Consider the following 18,432-nt stretch of genomic DNA (forward strand, 5'->3'; position numbering starts at 1 on the left):
TTGAACATTTTAAAGAAATGGACTTCTTTAACAAAAAAAATATTTAGCAAAAGTGACTCAGGAAGAAATTAATAGACCTCCAGATTTTGGTAATTGGCTAACTCAATGATGAAAATTACTAAAAAGGCTGGAGAATAATTTTAGAAGCCTTCCTAAAAAGCAAATACTGAAAAGAGAATAAAAAACTGAGAGATAAGAATAACTGAAGTCCTCCTGAGATTGTTTCCATCACCTTGGTGGTACAGGGAAATATAAGATTTGAATTTAGGATTAGGTGATCTCAGACTGATAGTGTCCCTAGGTGCCTAGCAGAAACAAAGAAATCTCTTTACTAGGCTTCAAATTATTCCTAAACATACATTTTCAAGTATCAGCACAGATGTAGTCAGATTTAAATAGGCACATGAAGAAAGAAGACAACATGAGCAAGAACCAACAGAAACAATTTTTTTTTCTTTTTTTTTTAAAAGATGACCAGTAAGGGGATCTTAACCTTTGACTTGGTGTTATCAGCACCACGCTTTCCCAAGTGAGCCAACCAGACATCCCTATATAGGGATCTGAACCCGTGGCTTTGTTGCTATCAGCATCACACTCTCCCAAGTGAGCCACAGGCTGGCCCTAGAAACAAAAATTTTTAAAAGCCCCCCCCACCCCCCAAAAAAAAGAAAAGAAAAGAAAAAACACACAAAGAAAGAACAAACCAACAGAGACAACAGACAACAGACACAGAACCACAAATAGCTGACATTTGGATTTAGTGGGTTATAAAACAGGTAATAAAATAACTATGCCTATTATTTAATAAATAAAAGATAAATTTAAAATGTCTTCAGGAAGTATTACATAGCGGATATAAAAAAGAACCAGATGGAACTTCTAGAACTAAAAAGTACAGTAACTTAAATTTATATGATCTGGAAATTCTCCATGGTTTTATTTTTCTGATGGTACCACTGACTAGTTTTTAGTGCTGTCATGAATTAGTTTTTATTTCTATATTTTTCATAATTTGTGTTTCTGTATTTCTTCAATTTAATTGGATTTTAGAATGATAAGAAGGTAAATATGTGTTTTTAGGCCACCTTCTTTAAATCCAATGGATGGCTTTAAAAGCAGATTAAACATAGCTGAAAAGAGAATTGGTGAATTAGAAGATTGGTAAGGAAAAAAAAATTTTTAAAACAAAAACAAAAAGAAAATACAGAAGATGAGAGACAAAAATGATTGAGGAGAAAGAATTAACATACATTTCATTAGAATCCAGAAAGGAGAGGAGGAAGAAAATGGGGCACAAGTAATGGTTGAAGACATAATGACTGAGAATTTTCCAGAAGTAATGAAAGACACTAATGCACAGATTAAAACAATTCAGTGACTCTCCAGGAGAATAAATAAAAAGAAACCCATAAAACCCATATCTAACAACTCCACGGTAAAACAGCAGAAGAGCAAAGCTAAAAAAGAAAACAAAGGTAAAGAAATGAAAACATTAAAAACAATCACAAAGAAATGACAGATTGTATTTAAAGGAGTTAGACTGACATGATTTCTGAACAGCAGCAAGAGACATCAGAAGACAGTGGAAGAATATACTTCAGGTAATGAGAGAAAATCATTACCAATCTCAAATTCTATACCCAGTAAAAAATATTTCAGTAATGAATCTGAAATAAAGACATTTTCAGGCCAACGAAGACTGAGAGAGTTTGCCCCCAGCAGAATCGTACTGAAGAAAGTTCTAAAGAAATACTTTAAGCAGATGGAAAATGTAAGATACAGAAGTAATAAAGAGCAAAGAAAGTGAGTAAATCTAGTACACATTGAATGTGTAAAAGAACAAACCATAACAGGGCATCTAAAAATAAAAAGTTAAAATGCAATTAAATGGCATATATGTTTAATGGAGTCAAATATTCTAAGCTGCTTATATTATCAAGAAGGAGAGTAAAGGTTAAGTATGCATGTTGTAATTTCTAGGAAATTACTAAAATAGTAGAAACAGACTGTGATATTATGATGTGTATATTTTGATTCTCATCCACAGTTCCTGGCCTGTTCTAACCTTCTCCTGACTCTGTCTTGGAACTGGCCATAAAGAAATTCTCTGACCTACTGTATCTGATTGTAGGTCATAAGACCCGCATCTCAGAAGTACTGCCCCATACTACCCAGCGGGATTGAATACTATACAGAGAGGCCAAGAAGAATCTGAACAGGTAGGCCATGTTGCATTTCCCCATCTAGTTTGTTAGTGTTAGAGTATACTCTTTTTGTCCAATAACATTTCTATGTGGTTGTCTATGTTTGAATCATGCCTATGTAACGAAGTTTCCAAGAACACAGGATTCAGGAGCTTCCAGATAGCTGAACACGTGGAGGTTCCTGGAGGGTGACGCTTATCAAACCTGATTAAGATAAACAAAACAAGACAAAATCCAAGTATATCCAGCTTATAGGAGACACATCTAAAACATAAAGATAGAGAAAGACTGACAGCAAAACTATAAAATAATACAGCATGAAAATACTAATCAAAACGAAGTTAATGTAGCTAGAGAAGATAGTTTTTAAAAGCAAAGAGGTAATGAAGATCACAGTTCACCAGGAAGATTTCACAGTTTTAATCTGTATGTACCTATCAATGTAGCCTCAACATCTATAAAGCAAAAGTGAGAGAATTATAAGGAGAAACATACAAATCCATAATACTAATGGGGGATGTTTACTAACCTCTCTTAGAACTTGATTAAACACATCTAAAACAAATTATTCAATAAATGAAAAAGTAACATATCATAAAGAAAAAAATTGACACACACACACATATTTGGTAATAATCCACCCAATATTTTTTGAGCGCACATTGAATATATATAAAAATTGACAAAACGTTGGGCCATGAAGAAAATGTTAAGGAATATCAATGGATTAAAACTACATAAACGTTTCCTGAACACATGCAATTAAATTAGAAACTAATAACACAAACATAACATGAAAATCCTCATATACTTGGAAATTAAGAAATTCCCTTCAAAATGATTCATAGGTCAATGAGGAAATTATGATAGGTAACAGAAAATATTTTAAACTGATTGACATTAAATATGCTATTGGTAAATTTTGTGTTCAAGCTGAAGTAGTACTTAAAAGGAAATTTGAAGTCTTATATGCATATATATCAGCAAAGAAGTAAGGCTGAAATTAATTAATTAATCATCAATGAGAAATTAAAATAAGCACAATAAGTCTACATAAAGAGAAAGAAATTAACAACTAGTAGAGCATAAATTAATAAAATGAAAACAATCATAAATAAAGAAAATTAATAGGGCCAAAAGTTAGTTCTCTGAAATGGCTAATAAAAATTCTAAATATCTGTTTAATTGAGATTAATTGAGGAAAAGTTAAAAAGAATGTACAAATAATTACTATCAGGAATACAAAAGGAAACATCATTATAGATGCTGTGGTGATTAAAAAACAATTAGAGAATATTATAAATATTCCTAGATACCAATGAATTTGAAAATATAGAAGATAAGGGCAAATTCCTAAGAAAACATATTTTCCAGAATTAAGAAAAATCAATAGTCAAAAGTTCTATAGTTCTACCAAGTATTCAAGGAAGAAATATAATTCCAATCTTGCATAAAGTATTCTGAAGAACAGAAAAGTAAGAAGTATCTCAGATTCATTTTATAAGACTAGAATGACTTGTTACCAAAACATGACAGAGTATGAGATATGAAAATTACCAGCCAGTTTTAAGCTTTATGTGAAATTTCTGATCAAAACAGTGGAGAGATGATAATCTTCTCAACAAGTGGTGCTGGAATCATTTGGTAGCCACATGCAAAAAAACAAAACAAAACAAAACAAAACAAAAAACCCCAAAAAACCACAAACAAAAAACTTTAATCCAATCCATACCTTGTACCATATATAAAATTAATTCAAAAAGGATCTAAAACTATGAAATTTCTGGAAGAAAACATAGGGAAAAACCTTTATGACCTCAGGTTAGGCAAGTGTTTCTTAAGTAGACATCAAAGAATATCCATTAAAGAATAGACTAATATGTCATGCTTCAGCAAAATTAGAAATTTCTACTGTTTAAAAGACATTGTGAAGATAATGAAAAGATTAGCCACAGATTTGGAGAAAATATTTGAAAATTATATATCTTATAAAGAATTCTAAAAACTCAATTATAAGAAAACAATTCAATAAAACAATGAGCAAAAGATTTTAATAAACACTCACCAAAGAAGATATACAGATGGCAAATAAACACATAAAAAGATGCTCAATGTCATTAGTCATTAGAGAAATGCAAATAAAACAAAATAAGATACTACTACACAGATATTAGAATGGTTAAAATTTTGATAAACTGATCATATTCAAAGATGTGAAATAACTGGATCTCTTACACACTTCTGGTGGGAATGTAAAATAGTCAACCAGTTTAGAAAATCATTTGGTAGTATGTTAACAAGTTAAATCTATGTGTACCATATGATTCAGCTGTTCTACTCCTAGAAATGAAAGCATGTGTTTATACTAAGACTTGTACACAAATGTTTATGGAAGCTTTATTTGTAACAGCAAAAAAACCCAAGAAACAACCCAAAGATCCACCAACAGGTGAATGGGTAAACAAATGGTGGTATCTCCATAAAATTGAGTTCTCCTCAGAAATACAAAGGAATGAACTATTGATACAAACAATAACAACACTGAAGAATCTCAAAATAATTATAATTACACTGAGTGAAAAAAGACAGGCAAAACTGAGTGCATACTGTATGATTCCATTTATATAAAATTGCAGGAAATTCAAACTAATATATTGTGACTGAAATCAGATTAATGAGTCCTTAGGGATAAAAGAGAGGATGGGGGGAGGAAGAGATTATAGAGGGAGTGGCGATGGTTTTATGAATGTATAAATACCTTAAATTGATCGAATTGTACATTTTTAATATGTGCAGTTTGTTGTGTGTCAATTATACCTCAGTAAACCTCTTAGCATATTAGCCAATATATAAAAAGGATAATATACCGTGACTGAGTGAGTTTATCCCAGGCATGTGAAGTCGCTTTCACATGAGAAAGTAAATAATTGTAATCCACTAAATGAATAGATTAAAGAAAAAAAAGAAAGACAAAAATTTCAGTAGATACAAAAGACATTTAATAAATTTAAATATGCATTTGTGATTTAAAATATAACCCTTGTGAAACCAGGAATAAAATCAAACTTCCTTAAACTGATAAAGAGTATTTATAAATAATAATAATAACTTACTGCAAATATTGTACCTAATGGTGAAATACCAAAGGCTTACCTTTTAAGAATGGGACTAAAGCAAGGACACTTGCAATTAAACTTTCATTTTGTTCCAACCAGCTCTCTACTGGACTACTAGCCAGTTCAATATGGCGAGAAAAAATAGGTAAAAGATACAAGGATTTTAAAAAACAGAATATTCATTACTAGCAGATGATATGGTTATGTACAAAGATAATTCAAAAGAATTTATAGATCAATCATTAGAATAAAAAAGAAGTCTAGCAAGGTTGTTGAATAAAATATATATATATACACACACACAGACATATATAAATTAGTTGTGTTTCTGTATGTTAGCTAACAACCAGGAAATAGAAACCGCTTTAAATAGAAAGAGACTCAATAGAGGAGATTAGATGCTTATAAAATCATTAAAAGAGCCAGTATGGGAAGCCAGTATGAATCTCAGAAAAACACAGAAATGGCTCTCCAAGAATATCACGATAAACAAGTTGAATCAGGAGACTGCCACTGTCATTCACTAATACGTCACTGTCTTAGTCCATTCAGGCTGCCATAACAAAATACTGTAAACTGCTTATAACTAACAGAGATTCATTTCTCACATTTGTAGAGTCTGGAAAGTCCAGGATCAAGGCTCTGGCTGATTTGGTGCCTGGTGAGGGCCTGCTTCCTGGTTTGTAGATGGGGCCTTCTCCCTGTGTCCTCACACGGCTAAAGGGGCTAAGCAACTCCCTGGGGCCTCTTTCATAAGGGTAGTAATACCATTCGTGAGGATTCTGCCCAACCGCCCCACCTCCTAACACCGTTACACAGTGATTAGGTTTCAACATATGCATTTTTGGGGACACAAACATTCAGACCATAGCAATCACCAAAGCTGCAATTCAGGAATCTGTAATGAGAAAGCCACTTCTTCAACTGCCTCTCAACTCAACACCTGTGAAATGTGAATGATTCTAGAACAGAGCTGCAGACAAATTCTATACTAAAGTGACCTTGCCTAATTGCTGAAAACCCTGAAGCAACAGAAAGATGACTTCTGCCTTACTTTTGCTTTCCACATCTCCCATAAACTTATATAACTGGGAGAAAATAATTCACAAAGATAAAATTAGCTTCAAGAGAATCTGGAAAATGTAGATTTTGGCTTTCCAGCCTCTGTTGGGAGTGTCAATGGCAATACAGGCAGTGACAATAGAAAAGGGTGGGAATGAAGACTGACAGCCAATCAATCATATCCACTTCAACTAGCAACAAATAGTTAAGAGAATGTAATATAAAAATATATAATATTGATAGAATCCACAAAACAGTATTTAGAAATACAAACAAGGGGTCTTCAACAAGTGTATGGAAAAGTTTATATTATCTTTCCATTCCATTTTTCCACAACCTTTTAAAAGTACCCTTGTATAATAAGATATGTAAGAACTTTATGTAAAAATGATGTTACTAAATTACATTACATTCAGAGATATACCAATTGAATAGATAGGAAAACTTGATATTTAAAAGAAGTAACTTCATCTCAAATTGATCTATAGATTTGATACAATTCCCATCTAGATCCCCCCCCAACCTAAATTTTAGAGGAACTTGACAAACACTCCAGAGGAAGAGCAAGGTTGGGAGGAAAGAATGAAACTTGCCTTCTCAGTGAACAGAATTTGTTATGAAGCTATGTGATTCAAGGGTGAGCTATTGGCATAGGATTAGATAAACTGACTGACTAGTAAAACAGAATCAGGAGCCAAAAATTAGACTAACTCATATATGGGAGCCTGATAGATGTCAGAGGTTATATTGTGATTCCAATTGGGGAAAAATGGATTATTTAGTAAACAGTGCTAGGAAATGGGTTATCTATATAGAAAATAAAATAGGTCACCTACTTCACACCATATAGAAAAATCAATTCCAGGTTAATTATAGACTTAAGCATAAAAGGCAAAATTTTAAAACTTTTAATAGAAAATATGAAAGAATGTAATCTCAGGATTGGAAAATAGATTAAAATTAATATTTATAGTTGATAAAAGCACCCTAGATAAAGTAAAAAGAAAAGCCACAAACTGGAAAAATGTATTTGTAACTTACATAAATGCCAAAGGGTTAGTGGAGTGTTCAATTTGTATAAGTAACAGAATCAATAAGAAAAGGCAGAAAACTCAGTTCAAAAATGGGCAAAAGATATTAAGAGGCATTACACAGAAGAAGAAACATGATAGTGTCAATGAACTTATAGATAAAAAGTAGGTAAATATGCTCAATTTCATCTTTTTAGTAATCATAAGGGTAGCTCTTGCAACAGGGTACAATATACAAAAATGTACATGTCACATTGTTAATAATAGCAAAAAAGTATAAATGATCCAAAAGTCTCTTAAAGGTAGAACAAATAAATTATGGTGTTTATAAAAAGGAATATTATACAGTAATGGAAATGAATAAACTAAAGCTAGAAGCAATCACATGGATTAATCTTAGCAATTTAGTATTGAGTGTCATGATCAACTTGGAAAGACTACATAATGCATAATACTAGTTCAAAGACAAGCAAAACCAAGCATATATGAAAAAAACTCTTTTGAAGCAATGCCAAAAAAATCCTAATAGAAATGATTTTTTTTAAAAGTAAGGATATTATAAAGCAACATTCAGAATAGTATTTACCTTTGGTGGGATGCAGGAAGATGAGATAGGGAAGAAGTCAGACTTTTGATCATTTGTGATGTCTTCCCTGTTTGTATTATTTGTCCAGCCTGCATTAGTGGAACATTCATTAAAGTAAAGCACTAAGACAAGGATGCCACTTATCATAATTATTTTTTCTCATTTATTCCAGAAGTTCTAGCCAATATAGTGAGATAAGAAAAAGAAATATAATAAAAACAGAGCAACATGATTTTTATTTGCACATGATGATATTGTCTGGAAAACCCAATAAAGTCAATTAAAAATATCCATCAAAACTAAGAAAACTTAGGCCGGCCCGTGGCTCACTCGGTAGAGTGTGGTGCTGATAAACACCAAGGCCACGGGTTCGGATCCTATATAGGGATGGCTGGTTTGCTCACTGGCTGAGCGTGGTGCTGACAACACCAAGCCAAGGGTTGAGATCCCCTTACCGGTCATCTTTTAAAAAAAAAAAAAAAAAAAAAAACTAAGAAAACTTCAATGAAATGATTAGTTATTGGTAGCAATATCTGCCATTTTGGGGATGTCTCTTATGTGCTGGAGACTCTGCCGAACACTTTACATTCATTGTCTCAATTAATCCTCACTAGCAACACTATGAGTTATGTTAATATCTCTACTAAGATGAGGAAAAGGTTTAGGTTGGATAACTTGCTCAAGTGACAGGACAACAATTTGAATTTTCTTTGATTCCAAAGCAAACATTTTGTTATATTGTCTCCAAATAAATATCAAAACTAAGATATTTTCTCCATAACAAAAATAATCAGTGGTCAGGAAATATGTCCAAGGAAAAATATTTGGATACTTTCAGTGGCAAGCATTATCGAACTAGGATAGTATGCCTTATTTAAAAGTGTATAAACCTCACAGGGAAAGGTTGGTAGACCAGTAGAAAGTTACAAAGTTACAGTTAGATAGGAAGAATAAGTTCTGGTGTTCTAGGGTGACAATAGATAATAATATTGTATTGTATATTTCAAGCTGGCCAGAAAAGAGGATTTTGAATGTTACAACCACAGAGAAATAATAAATGTTTAGGTGATAGATATGCTAACTATTCTGATTGAAACATTATACAATATATTCATGTATTGAAACAACAAACTGTACAGCATAAACATGTACAATGAAAAAATAAATTTAAAAAAGGTACACACACCTCGAATGGACTAAATATATAAGCAAAATTAACTAGACTTTCTCTGTTGAACAATACTGCAGAAGACAAAGTTTTTCTTCTTTGTTTCCTCATTTTTAGACACCATGCAGACTACCTTTCTGTTAACTTATTTCTTCTTCAGAGGAGTTATGATATTATTGATCAGGTATTGGTTTTTCTCCCTGAAACTATGCCTTGATTGGATGGTAGTGGTTTTGTATTTCTCCCCTAAGTAGTTGTTAGAGTTAATTTAATTAGGAGTTCTTTCTAGTTTTCCTCTTAGATGGCAGTTTTATATTGATTTTAGCGTATTTTCTGGAGTATGGAAATTGAACACTCAACCAGTGTTTTCTAACTCTTTTATAACTTACACTTTTTCTTTATCTCTTTGTCCTGGAGACCCTCCAACTTTCAAAGAGATTTGCTGAGCTTGTTATTTCCTTGCCTTCCATTTGGAAAGTGCTGGGGACATCCTCACCTCACACTGTCCCTTACTATTTCACTGCTCTCTGGAATATGCTCATTGAGCTTGCTCAGGAAGGCTTTGTCCCATCATCCTTTTCTCACTTCTAAGCCCCATCTTGGTACGATCAGGTTCAGTGTCAAGTCAGGAATCATAACGTAGAAATAGAAGGGACTACAGAGGTCATCTAATTCAGTTTTTTTAAAAAATTGAAACATAATCGGTTATACATATTTGTGAGGTACACAGTTGACTATCAATAGTTGTATACAACATGTGATGGTCACACAGGTATTGAAATTCAATGCTGTACCCTCAGATATGTACAATCAACTATGTTCCAATAAAAAAATTTTTTTCTCTGCATGTAAAAAAGAACGCCCCTCCCCTAATATGTGATGATCAAATCAGGATAGTTAGCTTATTCATCATTACAATATAATTCAATTTTATAAATAAGGAAACAAAAGCCCTCACTATTTTTCCTACTAGTTTCCTCTGGAGCATTGGTTTCTGAGGTTTCTTCTTTCCTTTTTTACCAAACCCAATACCTCCTCAGTAACAATAAAGATCTTTAGGAACAATAAATGCAAGACAGGAAATGAGAAACAAGGCTGCCACCATGTGGTGTGATACGTGAACAGAAAGGAGGGGTTTATGCAGAGAAGTGTGACAACTGGGAAAATTATGCAAGGTGAATTTCCAGTAATTATAACAGTGATTGCCAACTTTTCATAATTGTTATCATGACTCATTTAGTGAGATTTACAAGAACATGAGATCGTTCTTCAGGCTACACCAGGAACTCCTGGCACAGCCATTAGGCTTAGCCATGAGTGGCCTTTTGACCACTGTCTGAGGGGATCAACTCTCCACTGCCTAAGAAACAGTAATGGCCTCCCTTGAGGCAGTTACCAAGCAAGACAATGACGATGCTCCTCAGAACTCACCCCCACCACTCCTCTTTGCTTCTAGACCTATAAGTGGACTCAAGTCCTGGCAGGTCCCTAAAGGTGAGGTACAATCTGTGACACATAAGGAGATGCATTGCACTCAACAAGAACTACTTGAGTTTTCTAATTTGTACAAGCAGAAATCTGGAAAACATGTATGGGAATGGATATTAATGGTGTGGGATAATAGTGGAAGAAACAAAGTTGGATCAGGCTGAATTTACTGATATGGGCCCACTAAGCAGAGATTCTGTATTTAGTGTTGCAGCTTGGGGAGTTAGGAAAGACGCTAACAGTTTGGTTGATTGGCTGAAACATGGATCACTGTGAGTGAGTTAAAAATACCCGATGTCCCTGGTTAACTACAGAGGAAGAGATTCAAAGGCTTAGGGAGATTGAAATGCTATAGTGGATTTGTCATGTAAAACCTACTCACCCACACTGAGAGGCTCCAGAAGGCTTACTTTTTTACTGATACCTTGAGAAATAGATTTGTGAGAGGAGCCCTAGCATCCCTGAAGAGCTCTGTGATTGCTCTTCTCTGTAGATCAGACCTTACTCTGGGAACCACAGCCACTCAACTGGAAACCTTAAATGCAAAGGAGATAATTGGATCCTAGGGTGGCAGGGGCACTCAGCTGACAAAGGCAAGGTAGGTGTAGTTACTATAATGGACAGCAGAGGCAAAGCAACAATCAGAATAGTCTGACTCTTGCAGATCTGTGGTGATAGCTAGTTAAGCATGGTGTTGCTGGAAGTCAAATAGACAGAAAACTTATGGAATTCTTACTCGATCTGTATAAGCATAAAACAGGTGAACAAAAGTCTAAGTTGAATCATAAAAACAGAGAGTCATGGCCCCTAATCAATTGATTCCCAGACTTGAGCCAGTTTACAGACCAGAACTCCTTAAATGAAGGGGTGGCTGAGTCTTCTTGAGGAAGGATCTTGGTACACTACCAAAAATTTGTACTATAATCTTTCTCTCATCCTTCCCCAAAGGGCTGTAAGGCCCTTTAGCAGAGTAACTGCATTGGGAAAAGGGAAATAGCCAGACCTTTAGGGGACTACTGGACACTGGCTGTGAAATGACATTGATTCCAGAAGACCTAAAAAGTCACAGTGAGGCCAGCCCATGGCTCACTTGAAAGAGTGTGGTGCTGATAACACCAAGGCCAAGGGTTCGGATCCCTATATAGGGATGGCCAGTTAGCTCACTTGGGAGAGCGTGGTGCTGACAACACCAAGTCAAGGGTTAAGATCCCCTTACTGGTCATCTTTAAAAAAAAAAAAAAAGTCACAGTGTCCCTCCAATTAGAAGAGGGGTTTATGGGGGTCAGGTGATTAATGGAATCTTAGCTCAGATCTTGCTCACAGTGAATCCAGTGGGTGCCCAAACCCTTCCTGTGGTTATTTCTCCAGTTCCAGAATGCATAATTGGAATAGACATACTTAGTTGCTGTCAAAATCTCCACATTGGAAGGAAGATTTTATAATTGACAGATGTCTGTAGATTGAGAGGTCTATAGAAGGCCTTTTATGTGTAAAATGTGTCCCCCCCAAAGGTTCATGTATTGGAAACTTGATCCTCATTGTTATTACATTAACATTATTATGTTAAGAGGGCGGGAAATCCAATTATGGTATTTGAAAGGTGGGGCTTTAAAAGGTGATTAGATTGTGAGGACTGTGCCCTCGTGAATGGATCGATCCATTCATGGAGTAATGAGTGTGATTCGGGTAGCTTTTTAAGGAGAGTGAGTGAGAAGTTTAGCTCTCTCTTGCTCAGCCTATTCTCCCACCCCGTGATACCCTGCATTGAAGGCCTTCTCCAGACATATCCCCTGGACCTTGAACTTCCTAGCCTCCAAAACTGTAAGAAATAAATTTTATTCTTTATAAATTATCCAGTTTCAGATATTCTGTTATAAGCAACAGAAACAGACTAATATAAGGCCCTTACAAATGTTTTTAAATCTAAATATAGCCCTAGATATGCACAATTTAATTTTATAAAATTAAATTAAGTAATATAAGCTATTAAGTTCTTAAAATTCATTTTTATGTTCTTATCTTTTTCACAACCAAATAGTTTTGGCATGATAGTCATGTTATATACATGAGATAATTTAATAAAATAGAATGCTAAGTGAAGCAAATATTTAAGCATTAAGCATTTAAATAGATTTTACTTTCAGTTATGTAAGTTCTGTTCTAGTTTGAGTGACACAGAAATGTACACTAAGACCTATTTTTGTTAAACATGAAGTGGAGGCACAAAAAGAGTGACTGCTTGAGTTTCACAGAGGCCCACTCTGTGGATGTGATGCTTCTAGCAAGCAGACCCAGGGTAAGAAGCAAACGATGAAAAATAAGTCCACCCATATTACTGTCAGCCGTTATCTTCTTCCTAGACAAATGCAAACTGTTCGTGTCACGTATCCACATATCTACCCAACCTCATCTGGAATCAATGAGAATGGGCAGGGGCACCATATCAGTGACTCTTCCCCTGCTAATCTAAAAGGGTTAGAAATCAGCTGCTCTCTATAAAAGGCTTAACACACTTTAAAGGAGCCTAATCATCTCAAAGGAGCAATTTCCTTTATTAATTGAAAGCAGCTGATTTTTACAAAAATCCGCTTAAAAATCTAGAATATTTGAAACAAAGAAAATTTTACAACAGAGGGGAAGCCAAGGACAACTACATGGGCTCTGGCCTTATGGCATGGTCAAGAAGTTAAGCCCTCTGCTAAGTCAGACCTCTCTTTATTAAAATCCCAGTGCCAACACTTTGGTGATGATTTTGGTCAAATTATTTAACTTCTCCAGTCTGCAGTTTCCTCATCTGAAAAATGGGATAATAATACCTATCCATTAGGTTGTGTCAAGGATTATACAGGAAAAGGCATACAGAGCACTTAGCACAGTGCCAGCTAGCACTTACTCAGTGATCCATAAATAATAGGCTAATAGAATCACCCCCCGACAGAGATGTATACACAACTAGACTCCAAGCTTGCTCACAATGAAGCTAACAAATTTCATAGAGAAAAATTTAACTTCTATTGCATTTTTTAGGCATTCACAGAAAAGACATGGCATCCAAAAAGTAATAGTTGAGTACCAACCAGCAGGATTTCTCAAAGGCAGGACCTTATCTGAGGCACACATTTTCAGCCTGGAACCTGGAATTTCTTAGCACAACACAAAAAAGTTAGTTTTTTGGTGAGAAATTCAGCCAGAGTTAGTCAACAGAACACTGATTTTCTAGTCAGATGATCCTAGATTCAAACTTTAAAATCCATCACTTACTAGCTGTTTGTCTTTGAGCTTCAGTTTCCTCATGTGTTAAGATAAGAATAAGAAGAGTAGCAAGTTCTCATCTACTGCCTACAAAAAGTGTAGTTCTCATTACGGTATTCTACATCAGAGAGATAATGTATATAATCACCTGTCCTAGAGCTTCAGTAAATGTGTTTTTGTTTGTTTTTTTTCATTGGAATCTTTCAGTGAGGACGATGGTGGTGGCTAGAGAAACCCTGGGATTTAGAAACCCAGGAAGTTGAGTTACAAATCTATTTTGTCTGTTGAACAGAAAAATGAGGACACAGGAAAAAATGATTGGGAAGAATTCTAGTTATCAATTTGTTGCCTCAGCTCCAAATCCACCCTTTATTCTCTGTTTAGCTGCAAATCTACTAGTCTGGAGATAGATTTTGTATCTCTCCTTTGCAGCTGGCACGATGTTAATATTTATCACTAGAGGGCGCTGGAGGGACACCGCAGGAGATTATTCTGATTCACCCACTGTGCTCCTCCTAGCAGGTTTCTGCAGACCAGGTTCCTGCCGCAGGTGTGGCAGCCAGCAGCATCTGGTGGCCAGAACAAAGCAACACTTCTGTGGCGATCTCTACTCAGCATCTCCTCGGTGGCTTTACGACGCCTTCCTGGGAGTGGCACCTCTTGTTTATGGCTTTCCCTTGAAATTCAGAGGGCAAATTCCCAATGATTCCCAGCCATGGTTCCCAGTTGGCCAGCCTCTGCCTGCTTGGACCTAAGAAGGGTATTTCCTGCTAGCTATTTCCAGCTGAAATTCCTAGTTTGTTAGTCTTTGCTCAGACCAGGTGTGGGCCGCTTTGGCTCAAATCAACCCAAGGACTTCTCTGTCCAATGGACTTGTACAATGAGATCTGATTCCCAGCCTTGGGGAGGGGTCCTTTTTTCCAATTTTGTTCTCTCAGTGGGTATACTCTCTCAGCCTTCAGGTTCTCACTTTACAGTTAATCCTCTGCTGAAGTTAACTTTTTAAATTAAACTTTCCTTTCCAAATTATGGTATGGTTTCTGCTCTCTAATTAAACAATAACTATAAAGGTAGGTCCTTTATCCAACCTCTGTGAAAACCTAATGAACTTCATGCTGCCATTAAAGTACACTTCTTGTGACCACATTTCCTCTGTCCCCCATATCTGCCCGGGAAGTTCTGAATAAACAATGGAGATTTTTTTTTTTTTGTCCTTTTTGAGACCGGGGGCACCACGCTCAGCCAGTGAGCGCCGGCCATCCCTATATAGGATCCGAACCCTCCGCGGGAGCGCTACTGCGCCCCCAGCGCCGCACTCTCCCGAGTTTGCCACGGGCTCGGCCCGAGATTTTGTTTTTTTATGTGAATCATTCCCTTTTGTCAATCCATCCTTGGTTAAGCTCTATAAATTTCATTGAACTGTCAAATCAGTATTGATGGGAGCCTACAAATGTTATGCCTTTCTCAGTTTTCAGTTGATTTAATTAGGTTGATTTATACAGTCCTAGAATCCACCTCACTCACACTGCAGCTTGCCCCTTCCAGCTGAGGTGATTGGGAAAGGCTTCATGGAGGAGATGGCATTTGAGTTGGACCTTGATGGAAGGATGGGATTCTACAAAACTGAAATATAGCCACAATCATGAGAATATTCCAGGCAGAAGGAAAAGATATAGAGGTATGCCCATTTATCTGGAACAAACACATTGGATAGAAAAAAAGTAGGAATATAGTTGGGAAGAAGGTAGAGTCAGATCATGGAAGGCCTTGAATGCCAGGCAAAAAACATGGAAAAGCATCATCTTTTCATGAAGATTTGACTTTAGTGTAGAATAGATTGAATACGGGCATGATTCTAGGACCTAAGCAAAGACACTAGTGAGAAGACTATTCTAGTAACCAAGATATGAATCAATGTGGACCTCTACTAGAGCAATAAAGGTAGGGGAAATGCAAAGGAAGGAATAGATATATAAGAACAACGTAAGGGAAAAACACTTTAGAATCTGAGTGAATGGATATAAGAGAGGAAATCTTGATGATTCTAGTTGTCCAGTTTGTGTATGGCAACAGAAACAGGATCATAGGAAGAAAGTATTACTGCTAATCCAGCTAGAATGTGCTAAGAGGAATGGAAAGTTCCTACACTAAATATAACTGGTATGTCGATGTAATAGTTCAAATATGTTATCTACTTATTTATTTATCCATTCTCCTATTCCCTCTTTAAAAAGGGATCAGTGGAGGAAGTTATTATTTCCCTGAATGAAAATTTGACAGGTCCTATAATTTTTGTGTTAATTTTTAGATAGGAGATAGTTCTGAATGTCACAGAGTCTCAATTAGGTAAATAGTATAACAGTGACTTTTCAGTTAAAATTTATCCCCTGTTTAAATTGCTTGTTCTTTCAGTAAAACTCCCATAACTAACTGATGGAGTTTGGATGTATTGTCCTCCCAGAACTCATGTGGAAATCTGATCCCTAATGTGGCAATGTTGGAAGCTGTTTGAGTCACAGGGCAGATCCCTCGTGAATAGATTAATGCTCTCCCTAGGTGGGGGTGGCGAGTGAGTACCCCCTCTATTAGTTCCCCTGAGAGTTGGTTGTTTAAAAGACCTGGCACCTCCCCTCTCTTTCTTTTGTTTCCTCTCGCCATGTAATTTTCTTGTACCCATTGGCTGCCTGCCGCTTTCCACCATGAATAGAAGCAGCCTGAGGCCTGTGCCAGATGAAGCTGTCTCAGAATTGTAAGACAAATAAACCTCTGTTCTTTATAAATTACCCAGTCCAGGTATTCTGTCATAGCAACACAAAAACCCACTAAGACACTAACCTCTCATTCTGTTTTTTCCTATTTGCCTTTTAAGATAATACCTCTAGAACGGAAGTCATGAGTTGTGTGCCTAAGGTATTGGCAGTACTGTTGGGGTTAGCTGGCCCAATACAAATTAGGCTAAACTGGTTGAGCCTAAAGACCTCTCTACTGAGCCTGAACAAATGTCTGATGGGTGACCTTTTTGATGTTAGAGGGCCAGAAACTCCACCTCCAGATCCTGCTAACGCTGGCATTTTCTGAACATGTAGAGACATGCAGATGGCTTGAACCTGTGCAGATCACTGAAGAACTTCTTCAGACCTTCTAACCAGTCACGACCTCCCACACCTCACCTCATCTCTAACAGTTTTCCCATAAAGATCTTTTTCTTCCTGATGTGAACAAGTTGGATTTGAGATATATTTCTTGATCTTTTTACTTGGGCACTTTGTTAATAAACTTTTCCTCTGCTGCAAAGACCGGTGCTTTGGTGTTTGGCTTTTCATTGCACATGTGCAAAAAAAATTTCATTTGGTTCAATAACAATAGAAAGTCCAACCCAAGATATTAATAGAATTCTGAACTATATTATGTGTTTAACTTCAGCTCCCGATGGAGTTTGGATGTGTTGTGCCCTCCAAAACTCATGTGGGAATTTGAGCCCCAATGTGGCAGTGTTGGAAACTGATTGAGTCATGGGGGCAGATACTTCATGAATGGATTAATGCTCTCCCTGGGGGAAGAGGGGTAGTGAGTGAGTTCTCACTCTATTAGTTCCCGTGAGACCTGATTGTTTAAAAGACCCTGGCACCTCCTCTCTCTCTTTCTTGCTTCCTCTCGCCATGTGATCGGCTTGTACCCACCGGCTGCCTGCCACTTTCCGCCATGAGTAGAAGCAGCCTGAGGCCTGTGCCAGTTGCAGCTGTCCCAGAATTGTAATCCAAATAAACCTCTGTTCCTTATAAATTACCCACTCGCAGGTAATTCTGTTATAGCAACACAAAATGGACTAATACAGCCCCCCAGCACAGATCTGCCTGAGGCTAGAAGTGGAAAAGGGGCCTGTAGTTGGCTTCAACTCAGTGTCTCCCTCCATTTTTACTCTTCCTCTTTCCTAACCCTGTCAGTTTCTGACCCCCAGAAAGTTCAAACAGGAGGGGTAGGTCTAAAGACTCTAAAGGGAAAGGAAAAATCTTGTAAGAACAGGGTATTATTATAATTTGTCTCAATGTACTCTGCACCTGCAGATGTTTAGAGCCAATTTTTCTGTTATGAGCACTATCCCTTGTTCCAGACAGATACATCTCCACTTCAGGTGGCCACTTGAGGCTCTGTCTGTGGACTTTAACTTACTGCTTGTGTCCCTCTGCTTCTTCAGGTGGCCCACTTGGATTGGGCCCAAGGTGACCTTGTGCCTGCTCTCTCTCCTGTGGGTGACAAGCTCTGTATACTCTGGGTGTATAGACTATAGCACAACATCCCTCTCCTGGCTCTGCCACTGAGAAGTTGGCCTCTGGCAAGAGTCAAACCTTTGTGCTGCTGCAGGAATAACATTTGAAGCTCTCTGAGTAGCCCTAGGAGCCTCTCTTACCCTGTGAAATGGCAGGTCCCTCCTTCCCCCTTAGGACAGGAATGGCACAGAGTTCACGGCTTAAACCCAAACCACACACAGTGTCTTCTTTTAAAGATATTCTTCTTACAGAAATCT

At 36.6% G+C, this 18,432-nt stretch overlaps 1 long non-coding RNA gene across 1 annotated transcript; it reads left to right on the forward strand.

Moving 5' to 3' along the window:
• The first annotated feature begins 2,131 nt into the window (after nt 1–2,131).
• On the forward strand, nt 2,132–17,203 carry LOC103596719. The gene is made up of 2 exons (XR_551062.1): nt 2,132–2,219; nt 16,777–17,203. It is a non-coding gene; the product is annotated as an uncharacterized LOC103596719 (long non-coding RNA).
• Nucleotides 17,204–18,432: the final 1,229 nt, after the last annotated feature.

The sequence above is a fragment of the Galeopterus variegatus genome, unplaced genomic scaffold (genome assembly GCF_000696425.1).
Source record: "Galeopterus variegatus unplaced genomic scaffold, G_variegatus-3.0.2 Scaffold85, whole genome shotgun sequence".
Classification (NCBI taxonomy): Eukaryota; Metazoa; Chordata; class Mammalia; order Dermoptera; family Cynocephalidae; genus Galeopterus; species Galeopterus variegatus.